The sequence below is a fragment of the Peromyscus maniculatus genome, chromosome 13 (assembly GCF_049852395.1).
Source record: "Peromyscus maniculatus bairdii isolate BWxNUB_F1_BW_parent chromosome 13, HU_Pman_BW_mat_3.1, whole genome shotgun sequence".
Lineage (NCBI taxonomy): Eukaryota > Metazoa > Chordata > Mammalia > Rodentia > Cricetidae > Peromyscus > Peromyscus maniculatus.
Window position 1 is genome coordinate 32,869,430 of NC_134864.1, and position 12,454 is coordinate 32,881,883.

A 12,454-nucleotide genomic window follows, 5' to 3' on the forward strand; every position below is an offset into this window, starting at 1 on the left:
CAAAAAACTCCAAAAAAAAAAAAATACAGAAAACTCAAAAACTGTAACTGGAGTTTTCCTGTGTCCCACCCAGTCCTGAAGCTGCTAGAGCCCAATTAAACACACAGAGGCTTATATTTCTTACAAACTGTATGGCCTATGGCAGGCCTCTTGCTAGCTAGCTCTTATATCTTAAATTAACCCATTTCTATAAATCTATACTTTGCCACATGGCTCATGGCTTACCAATATCTTTTACATCTTGCTTCTCCTGGTGGCAGCTCACAGCCTCTGCTTTGCCTCTCCTTTCTCTTCCTGTCTATTTGTTTGGATTTCCCACCTGCCTCTAAGCTGCCTTGTCATAGGCTGAACGGCTTTATTTATCAACCAATCAAAGCAGCACATATTCACAGCATACAGAAAGACATCCACAACAAATACCAAACCAACTAAACCAAACCAAAACTAAAAAACAAAACCTCTCTATTGTGTTGAGCTCCCATAGCTTTAAGATTTCTTGCGAGAGTAGTTAATTCACTTTCATGCACCTTTCATGGTTTGTGTGTTTTTAATTATAATAATTTAATTATCTCATTGTGAGTTATTTGACTACCCACTGGACTATCTGAGGATCCAAGACAGGTGGTGGTAGCAATTCTAGATTCCTACTGAAACACCCAGAGTGGTTAAGAGGGTAGTTGATAAAGTGGGGGAATGAAACAGGAGGGGAAGAAGACAGTTGGCAGCGGGCAACCTTCCTGGTGGCCCTCTCTCAAAAGTTCCAATAGTCATAATGGAGAAAGTGGCTTGTCCTGCTCACATGATGGATACTTAGCTCAGAAAACAGATGACAGAGGAAGGTGAGTTCTACTGTGGGCTTCCATGCACAAAAAAGCCATGTGGTCAGAACTGAGAACGGAGGGACCCCATCAGAAGTGTTGAAGCAGGAAAGATGTTTCCAGAAGCATAGTGATGAGGAACGGCACTTAAAAACATTTATTGGGGGGCGGGGGGAAGCACGGCACAAAAGACTAATAATTATCAGTCATGATCACATACTGAGTCACGTCAGAGGCATTGGCAAGTCCATGTCTGCCACCCTAAGAACGAGGCAGGGGGTACAGAAGAGGATTGTGGGTGGGGAGATAATCTGTATGGACAGACTGAGGTACATATGTCCCACTACACGGTTCAGGCTAGATGACCTTGGCCCCATTGCTGTCAGGAGGGACCCGTGGTTGCAGAGAGTACACAGGGCATATTTGTAAAGTGAGTCACTTTGATGAGATCTGTTTAGTTTTCTTATGCCAATTCTTTCCTGGGGCAAGTTCCTCTTGAGGACTCTGATCAAATATTGACTCTGTATCTGTGGTGTCTTCCCTTGGCATGTTTGAGGATTTCTGGAGTAGAACTCAGATGAAGTTTCACAAGAACACCAATCTATGTCCTGGGTGTGAGATGACGTAGGGAGAAGGTCTGGACTTGTGTTCTGTGATCAACAGAAAATAACTCAGTATTCTGGGGGCAGAGTGAGCAGATGGGAGCTATTGTCACAGTGGTGCTCTGGGAACAGATCTTCTACAGTCACATCTGAGTTTGTAGGGGACACTGCCTGAGCAAGCCCATGTAGAGAGTCATAATTACTGACAACACGTAAGACATTTTTTTTTCTTCCTTAACCAAGAATCCATTGAGTGCTTGCTAATGTTCCAGGCTTCTCACTTGTCTCCAGGCTACAGTGACTGACACCCAGCCTTCTGCATCTTTCAGAGTGTGAGACCTCTGATGTGTGAGGTTACACAGCAAATGTCTGATGGTGATAAAGAAAGAATTAGGTTCATCAAATGCAGAGGGATTAAGGGCCTTTTGGGTAGAACTTGATGATAAGGAGCCAGCAATTAAAGGAGCAGAGTATTTTTAGGCAGTGGGAACAACAATTGCAGAGGCCTTTGGGAGAGAAGAAATTGGCATGCTCTGTGACCGGAACAGAGGCCAGAGATGATGAAGCAATAATGAGTGGGGTCAGAGAGACTGGAAATGAACTGGTCATTTAGAACATGATTTCTCAACTGTAGGGATGCTGTTGACATGGTAGCAGGGGGTGGGTGGGGTCACAGAAAAGGCTTTGCTGCTGGGGATCACCCTAATACAGGAGAGAGTATCAAGCATCATTTCTATAAGATGCCGGCAGTTTACACTGAGGGAACAGCCAACAATTTGCTGGGAGTGGAGAACTATTGGTTGAGACACCAAGTTCAATGAGAGGAAGGTGGAACACTGAGGAGGGTCTCCAGGATGTCAGACAAAGGGAGAGAAGCGCATGGTATTAGACATTTTATGTGCCAACTTGATATCTTGACACACAACTACCTAGCTATCCCATCAAACGTTATCCTGGATGTTCTGGTGAAGGTATATTGGAGATGGGATCAGCATTTAAATCAGTTGACTTGGAAAACAAAACGAAAGGAAATGACAGTAGCAACAACAAAACACCAGAGGATTTGTGGTGAAACAGATTGCCATCTTTGCTAGTTCTCATCTGTCCAACAGAAGATATGCTAGATAAAGATATGAAAACAAAAACAGTGGAATTCAATAGTGAAAACAATTCAAAACATGCAAGCTGAACTTAGCAAAGACATAGAATTACTAAAGAAAACCCAAACTGAAATAAAACCAGAAATGAAAAATTTAGAGTGCTGAACAAAACCTCAAGGTAAGCCTCACCAACATATTACAAGACATGGAAGAGAGAATTTCAGGTTGTGAATACAAGGGAGAAGAAATGGTTATCCCAGTCCAAGAAAAGGTTAAATCTAAAAACCCTAAGCACAAAGCATCCAGGAAATCTGGGATACTATGAAAAGATCAAAGTAGGAGGATACAAGACTAACATACAAAAAATTGTAGCCTTCCTATACACAAATGACAGATATACCAAGAAAGAAACCAGAGAAACATTATTTTTCACAATAGCCTAAAAAAACAAAACAACAACAAAACTTGGGATAACTCTAACCAAGCAAGTACAGTAAAAACTTTTAAGACCTCAAAGAAAACACTAGAAGATGGAAAGATCTTCCACGGTTGTGGATCAATAAGATAGGATTAATATTGTGCAAATGGCAATCCTACCAAAAGCAATCTACATATTCATTGCAATTCCCAAAAATTCCAACACAACTCCTCACAGAAATTGTAAAAATAATCAACTTAATGTGGGTTTTTTTTGTGTCTTGCTTTTTTGTTTTGATTGATTGAGAGAGAGAGAGAGAGAGAGAGAGAGAGAGAGAGAGAGAGAGAGAGGAGAAAAGAAGGAAGGAAGGAAGGAAGGAAGGAAGGAAGGAAGGAAGGAAGGAAGGAAGGAAGGAAGGAAGGAAGGAAGGAAGAAAAGCTTGACAATTAGGGAGGATCTGAGAGGAGTTGGGTATGGGAAAAGCATGATCAAAATATATTGTATGCGAAATTTTAAAACTAAAAACATTAAGTACAAATGGTTATTTTGGGCCCATTTCCTACACCTTGGATCACATGAAGAAGTGCTTATGTTGCCAAATGAATATACCTGATTGTTCATGGGCAAACCAGAGATTCATCGTCTCCTTGAATCTTCAGAAGTTTAATTGTTCTACAAAAGAGCTGAGCATGGGATAGAGAAAAGATCTTCCCGGTTTCCTGTTAGGAAAGTACACAGGTTTGATGGGGAGGGACACAGGAGGAAGCTTCTTTTTATAGATGTTGGTTTTAGACAGAGTGCCAGCATTCATTACAGCACCCATCCAGCCTTCACGGTAAACTCACTGTGACCTGGCCTTACGAGGAAGCTTGGCGGCTGTGCCTCCCAGGACATGTTGCTGACCCAACCTGAAATCCTTCTTTAGGTTGAGTCAGCAACGTATCCCATGACTTCTGGGTGATAGATTCTTTTATATAAGACCATAAAGCAAAAGACTGTTTCTGCATCGTGTTGGATTTCCCAGAGGTTGTGACCAAGGGATTAGATGGAGGTAGAAAAGCCTGAGACGGAGTGTTAAACAGCTAAGAGGCTTGCATTCCTTGGCTTAGTCATGCCTTGTAAGTATTTGTGGAAAGCAAGCAAGACCATGGGTAACTGATAACAAAATGTGTTGACTTTACCCATTAGAAAAGCTCAAATGAAATGAATCCCTATAAGAATTTAATTTTGGTTCATGGTATAAAAGGTGCATACACAGGCTGTTGGAAAGACTCTCTCATGTTCACTTTTTTGGTTTGCATTATTTCTGCCATGACTAGCTATATAAATAATAAAAGTTTTTCTTAAAAAAATTTTCCAATTCATAATGTAAATGTACAATCTCAAGAAAGGGCTACATTAACTAAGTAGAAGTAATATTTACTATTTTGGCTTTTGAGTGTTTATAGTTTTGATATTTTCATAATTATTTGAGGTTCCCAGAACTGATAGCTACTTAGGGCTGACCTTCCTCTTTCTTGGTAGTGGTGGCCCACACTGGGTGCTGCTTGACTAATACTTTATTATTACCTCTAAATTTTTCTTATATGTTGATCTCAGAAGCATCAATACCACAATGACACAACATCACAGTTGATAACTGCTTATCCAGTTTATTTTACTGTCAGTGAGATATGACCACATTGGATATAATAGCTTTGCATCACCCAAGTATGTTTATTTTAACATTTTATTTAAACAGAAGGCATAGGCTTGCTAAGCATTACCCCCAAATTTCTACCTTTAATGTGGGAAAATCCTTTTTTTTTTTTTGTACTTTGGAGATTTCAACTTGTAGTTAAATCCAAGAAGTTTGGGACATTTTTCTCAAATGTATGGAGTTTTGTTATTGATGAAATGGGGCTAGCAATCTGCTGTCATTCACATGCATGGTATGATTGTCATAAATACTATGAGAAAAAATGATTTGTAAATTTTAAAGCACCAAGGATTCATCAGATTTCGTTGGGTCACAAGCAGTTATTGAATACTTTCTGTGTGCTCATATCCACCATGTCATGTGTCTCTCAAAGTCTTGTCTTTCATAAATAATAAGACATAAGATATCGTCTTATTCTGAGGTTGAAATGATCAGGAACTAAAATCCTTTGGTCTTCATATAACATGTAATGAGGATTCAACTCCCCAGGTAATGATCTGCACCAAAAGTTGAAGAGCATTGAATGAATTTTTACATATTGGGTTCAGTTTTTGTTTTTGAGTCAAGTTGTTGAGGTTGGCACATAATTTACAAAAATTTTTCTCTTAAATTATGATACTATTAACATCCATTCAAATGAAAGCCTATGGGACTGCAAAATGTAAAAATTATTAGTCCCTTGATGTGAACTGGGCTCAAACCCAGTCCCACCTTCATTAGTTCTCTAATATTTTTGCAATTTTCTTATCACTAAACTGGGGTTAAGAATAGGAAACCTTGTGACAATTTAAGAAAAAAAATTATTTAAAACACCAACGACAGGATTTGGTATGTAATAAATACTTGATGTCATCTTTTCTCCTTGTCTTTACAGTTAATTGAGTAGAATTAACTTTATATGTAGCATGATATTTTGAATAAAGCCCAACTTTTCATGAGTTCATATCTGCATATTTCAGGCTTCATTTGTGCATTAACACATGCCTCCATATTTCCAGTGTCCAATCCCAAAGCCTTCCTCATCGTTTTGCACATCAACTGTCTTTCAGCCCGTCTATCCTTAACTCTCCGGAAGTGCTTACTCCCTAAATTATTCTGGCTTATGCCTCACCAACATGAGTGCTTAAGCAAGGACTACACCAAAAGACATGCCAGAGTGAATGGGGGAAAACCCACAAGGCCTAAACCCTACCCAAAGAACCACAGGCAAACTAAGGAATCCTGAGAGTTGGAGACACAGTCTTATTCAGGGGAGAGCACACCAATTAATTATTCACTACCAAACGGTCAGCCCTGAAAACATACATACACATGAGTGGCATACACATCTATGTATGCAACAGCAACTAATGAAGAAAAAGGCCAGGGATTTGAAAAGGAGCAAAGAGCACCATAGGGAAGGGTTTGGAGTGAGAAAACAGAAAGAAGAAATTCTTAGACTGTGACCTCAAAAATAAAAGGAAAACAAGAACAAAAATTATTTGTGGGCTGGTGAGATGGCTGGGTGGATAAACCACTTGCCATGCAAGCCCGATGACCCAAGTTTGATCCCTAGATCCTAATGTGGAAGGAGAGAACAGGCTGTGACAATTGTTTTCTGACTTCCACATGCCTGACACAGCAATATGCATGCCCCTCTACCCATATATCCACAACAATGAATAAATACAAATATTAAAAATTATTTGTGTTTGTTGAATAGCTTTAACTTCCTGCCACTGTAATTTCCCTGTGAGTGGAAACATTGTGGAGTCCATTTTTTTTTTAATATTTAAAGGCTGAAGGGAACAAAATAAATAGATAGGAAGCATTCACTTTGATTATTTTATAGGAATGGTGGAATTATAAATTGGGGAAAGGAAGTCTGATCATTGGCAAAGCAGCAGCAGAAGTTTTATATTTGATTTATGTGTCAAGTGCTGTGACTTAGGGCTCATGAGATGAGGCAGTGTCTACACTGGTGAAGGTAGATTGTCCTCTCCTCCTTGATCCCTCTCTTCCTCTTCCCCCACCCTCTCCTGCAGAAGGATTAGCCTGATCCCAGACTTTGTTGTCTTAAGAACCAATTTCCCAATGAACTTTGCGTGATGTCTCTGATCTGTACACAGAAGCATGAAGTCTTTACATGTCTTCATACTCTCTGTGGCTCTAATTAGAAAACTGAACATCTCTCATGTGCTTTCTCCTTTGAGTTTTCAAAACAACCCTGGAAAATAGGTAGGCCCAGATTTAGTATTTAATAGTATTTTATAAATAAACAGTGCTTAGAGAGGCGATGAAACTTAGTTACCCAAAGTCATTTGGCTGGTGATGGAAAATGCTAGAAGGCTCAGATCACTGGGCGCCTAAGTGTCTGCTTACCTCTTAAGTGTTGTTGGTTCTCATCTCTTCCTGGAAATGAAAATGGAAAATAGGCATATGTTGCTTCCTTTCTGATGATAACTATATCAGCCAGGGTTCAACTAGAGAAACAGAGCCCCCATAAAATTCATTACAAGGAACTGGCTTAGTCAGCTGTGAAGATATACTAAACGGGCTTACTCCCATAGGACATGATTTTGGCAGACCAAGAGCATCGTGTCAACACCTGCTTGGCCTCATCTTGGGCCATCCTGCTGGATCATGACATGGCAAAGGGCACCATAGGCTGAGACAGAGAAAGCTGGTCAGGCAGAGAGCATGTCCGTAGTAAAGCCACGTCCAAAGTAATTCATCAGTCTATTAATCCATGAGTCCATGAATGAGGGAGGGGCTCAATTCATTAGAGCCATAATGGTCTCATGTAGTCTTAATTCTTAATATCTTACAAGGCAGATTGAATTTCAACATGAGCTTTGGTGGGATTATTCAAACTATAGCAATATAGAAATATAAGCTGAAATGCATGGTCTCTAACATTAGGGAGGGTCTATGTTCTCTTTTTAGGGGTATCCAACCAATTAAGTAGGATATACCAAGATAACCTCTTTATTCATTAACACAAGGTCCATTAAAATGGATTAGAATCCTTAATTATACTTGTAAGATCTCTTCATAACAACAAACACCTTTGAAGTTACTTCGTCGCCAGGAAAAGATCTGTATGTGCTACTGTGTGGTTACCATCTCCTTTCACCCCTGCAGCTTTCAGGAAAGGGCATTCTGTTTAGCAGCCCTAAGGAAAAATATACTAGAAAGGGAATTCTGGGGACTACAGTTCAGTTGAATCATATTGGAAAAAAGAGCAGCTCCATTACAGTAACAATCCAGACTCCCATCTGAAATGTATCTCTCTGGTGATGTATTTCTTAGCATCGTGCAAACCTTCTGGTCACTGTGGAGACAGGTGAACAAGCTTGGAAGCTGATTGGCCAGCATGAGTTCACTCTCAGAATTTCTTCTACCAGGTTCCAAGAACAGAGCATTTGTGCATACTGGTTCCAGTGGATCGAATTTCTCAAAGTTTCTTGGAGAAGCTTCACACAGGAATGTTTATTGGTGGGTGCTGCCAATACATATTCTAGGGTTGAATTTGAGGTTGTTTATTTTTTCTTACCATTTTAGGCAAAACCAAAGCAAAATAAAAACAATAAAATCAAGTGAAAGTTGTGGCAGCTTCAGCATACTAAAATCAATAGTGACAAGGAGGTTGTTTAATTTCTTTTTAATCAGGTAAAGGTTTTGATTCTTCCCTTGGTGGCTAAAATGATTTCTTAATGCTGGAAGTGCCAATGGTTGACCCAAGGACCAACTAACCATTTATCTTTAGCAGGAATCAAATAGTTCTTTGTTTTTGTCATGCACAATTTTCCAGTAAGTTCAAGTATATAAGATTCTCTAGAGAAAAATCAATGTGTGTGTGTGTGTGTGTGTGTGTGTGTGTGTGTGTGTGTGTGAGGAAAGATTCTGTGCAAGGAAGTGGCTCATAAAATTATGGAGAATGTCCAGTCCCAAGTCCAGTCCTCAACTGAGCAAGGCAAAGTCCTAGGAAGACTTGCTACTTTCAATTCATTCCAAAGACTGGAAACAACAGAGGTCCCAGCTACAGGCAGTCAAGCAAGAGAAGTGCCTGTTAGCTGACTTTGTTCTATTCCAATCTTCAACTAATTGGGTAAAGCCCACTCATGTTAGGCAAGACTTTGATTTAGATCTATTTACCTTTGATGTAAATATTAAATTCATCTCAAAACACCTTGAATAACATTTGTCTGAATATATGGGTGTTCCTTGGGCTAGTTCAATTGACATAAAATTATCTATTATCATAAGTTTAGTTTGAGTCTAAGCATGAAAGACAAATTGTGGTGATATTTTATTTGTGCTGAAATGTGGTGATATTTTTATTTGTGCTTTAATAAAGCTTGCCTGGAGATCAGGGGGAAAGGCCAGCCATTTTTAGTAAACAAGAAGTCAGGCAGCACACGCCCTTAATCCTATCACTTATCAGGCAGGGTCTCTGTGTGTTCAAGGCCATACTAGGGAACAGAGCCAAGCATGGTGACACACACCTTTAATCCTAGTACCAACCATAGAGACCTGGAGGTGTTTATAGACAGACAGTGACAAGGAAGTGAGGTAGCTGGGCTAAGAGCCAATGAGAGGGCAGAAGAGCAAGGCAATAAGGGCGTGGGTAAGACAGGAAGTAGCTCGAATTTGGAAGCTGCAGAGTTGGTGAGGTAAGGTTGACTGGGGGTTTTCCCTATTTCCCTGATCTCTCTAAGGCTTTTACCCCTATATTTGGCTTCGTGTTTTTTATTTAATAAGACCACTTAGAAATTCGTCTACAACAAACCTCATTGACCTCAGAGAGGTTCTGATTCTCTCATCAAGGCATCTCCTGGGTTTTCATACAGCTTGGGGCATTGCTGTCGTGTGCTTCCCTTCCAGTCCAGTCACTTGTTGAAACTCAGAGTTGGACCTATTGCCTATATAACGGAGAAAGCCACCTCACTACCTTCTCCTCATACTGGAGCCTGGTTCTCAGTCTTTAGGTCAAATGATCCTTTTGCAGGTCGAATATCAGATATCCTGCCTATGAAATACTTATATTACTATTATAAGAGTAACAAAATTACAGTTATGAAATAGCAACAAAAATAAATTTTATAGTTGGGGGTCATTACAACATGAGGAACTGTATTAAAGGGTTGCAGCATTAGGAAGGTTGAGAACCACTGTATTAGAGGGAGGACCAAACTGCATGAAGAACCTCCACCCAGGAGTATTGGGCATTTCTGTTACAGATTTATAACTTAGGTTAATCAGAAAAGGCATCCTTAGTGAATGCTTAGATTTACTCCTGTCTTAGTGAGTTTGATTAGCTTGGAAGTATTGAGCATGTCAATGATAGTTTCTGTGGACTGCACAGAGAATCCCAATTTGTGCCTAAAATCTAACTTTGTAGCTCCTCTCATCAATATGTAAACTTTATTTCTTGCATTTCTTGAGTCCAGATTGATGAGAAGAGACGACAGTGTGCTAGCTCTGAGCCTGGACTCCAGGAGGCCTTGCCCACTTTGAGGATTTCTCTTGGAATCATGTCCAAATCATTCATGTACTCATCTTGCTGCAAGATGAGTGATTATGTAAAACACATATCAAGCACAGATATAATAATAAACCCAGGCAAATCCAGAGGGGCAACTCAGGTAGCCCTGAATGTAACCCCAATGCCCACCCACTGCCACCTTGCAAAACTGTGGTTAAAATCAATGGCTGCTGTCTCAAGCCATTGACTCTGGAGCGGGTTTCCTCTGCCACAAGATCTAACTAATACAGTTACCATTTTATTCTTCAATTGGCATTCTCTTAACTGACTCCTGGAGTATTTTGTACCTCCCAGTTTTGGAGCAAAAAAATTGACAGGGTATTTCTGCAAAGTGGATATCTTACTCTTCCCTGGGATTTTCCTAACACAGCGTAGCTCCTAAACTCTCTGATGTGGCATGTGTACACCGAAAAGAGTTTGGCAATGTCGTGACAGCTTAGCACAGAAGCCAGATGACATAAGCCACTTACTCTCAATATCTTTTAAGAAGCTTTTCCTGGGATTCCCTAAAGGGTTTAAAGGGGGGCTTCCTTTGACCTTTTTACCCAAGGAGGTGCAGGATCTAATAGACCAAGTGGCCCGAGCTGGTGGCAGCTAGACTCATTTCCTACCACATTCCTAGTTGACTGCCAAACTTCTTTGACCCTAATGGTGTCAAAGAGGCGAAGACTCCCAGATCTGTTCAGAGGAAGTTAAGGAACAATTTCAAAGGATAGTCATAGTTTTTTCATGACTGTGAGTCATATCTTAAGACTCTGTGGCTACCTTTGAAGCTCTAAACCACATGATGTATCTCATTTATCCAGCATCTGTGCAATTCTTGTGGCATGGTCACCCAAAGTCCTGACTGAGCTGAACATGAACTGTGACCACCCAGAAAATCATCTGTTAAAATCTTTGAGTACGTTAGCCTGAATTATCTGGCCATGCTACCAAAATCTTGATGAAGCTGAAGTTTTCTTAACTAGGAGGAAATTGTTCTCCCAGGAAACTTATGAGATCAAAACTCTTTCTTAGAGACATGGATTTTGAAGTGACATGTATTTTTGCTTAAAGTAGACTCAGGATTCTTCACAGTAGGCTTATTAAAACTGAGTTTTCCTGTTGACTAAGAAGTCCAAGTGGGGCCAGGGAGATGGCTCAGTGAGTAAGAGCACTTATGTGAAAATGTGAGGGCTTGAGTTCAAGTCCTTAGCACCCATGTAAAATCAGGGCATGGCTGTTGTTTGGGTGGGAGCTCCACCTCAACCCCTGGCACCCTGGCACCCCTATACCCAAAGAGTCTGGAATGTTTGGGAGGAGTCTGGTAGAAGATCCACTCCAGCTCCCTTCCCCATCTCTTCCCCTAAACCCACCCCTTCAAAGCCCACCAAACACAGCTCCTCCCCCAGAGAGGCTCAGGACGACTCCCACAGGGGATACATAAGAGGCATCCCTGAAATCAGAGTCATGGTTCTTCCGGCCTCGCGTCCCTGTCTCCTCTCTGCGGGTCCAATTCTTTCGAATTTGGTCTTTTTCGGTTTGTTGCCATGGCAGAGAGGTCTTCAGCAGGCCTAAAACTTATCAGCTATATGTTTCTGTAACCTTAGCATTGGGGTTGGAGGCAGAGGCAGGAAGATCCAGGGAGCTCACTAGCCAGCCAGCCTTGCTCAAACAATGCGTTTTAAGTTGAGTGAGAGACCTTGTCTCCTGGGAATAAGGCAAGGAGTGATGCAGCAGGACACCCAAATGTCCTTCTCTGGCCTTTGTGCACACACACGAGTGCATGTACTTACCCATACACGCACATATCACACACACTCATACAGAAAAATAAGTACAAGTGACTAGCACTTAATTAATAAAAGTGCTGAAAATTTTAATCTCCCCCTCCCTGTGTGTATGTATGTGTGTGTAGGTCAAAGGGCAGCTTTCAAAAATTGTTTCTCACTTTCCATCTTTATGGCTCTTTCATGGGTTTCGAGGAACAAACTTGCTGTGGATATCACTCTATATAAATAAAACACTGATGGCCAGTGACCAGGCAGGAAGTATAGGCGGGACAAGGAGAGAGGAGAACTGGGGAAACAGGAAGAAGGGAGAGAGACACTGCAGCCATCGCCAGGACAAGCAGCATGTAAAGATGCCGGTAAGTCACCAGTCACGTGGTAAGGTATAGATTTATAAAAATGGGTTAATTTAAGATATAAGAACAGTTAGCGTGCCGGGCGGTGGTGGCGCACGCCTTTAATCCCAGCACTCGGGAGGCAGAGCCAGGCGGATCTCTGTGAGTTCGAGGCCAGCCTGGGCT

The 12,454-nt window shown here is 40.9% G+C and overlaps 1 long non-coding RNA gene across 2 annotated transcripts in view; it reads right to left on the reverse strand.

Moving 5' to 3' along the window:
- Nucleotides 1–7,937, reverse strand: part of LOC143268300 (uncharacterized) — a 60,733-nt gene extending 52,796 nt beyond the window's left edge. For both annotated transcript variants that reach the window (XR_013044054.1, XR_013044055.1), the window contains exons 1-2: nucleotides 7,874–7,937; nucleotides 6,999–7,028 (exon numbers count right to left, since the gene is read on the reverse strand). This is a non-coding gene — a long non-coding RNA (uncharacterized LOC143268300). The remainder of the gene's footprint in view (nucleotides 1–6,998; nucleotides 7,029–7,873) is intronic.
- Between the last annotated feature and the right edge of the window lie 4,517 nt (nucleotides 7,938–12,454).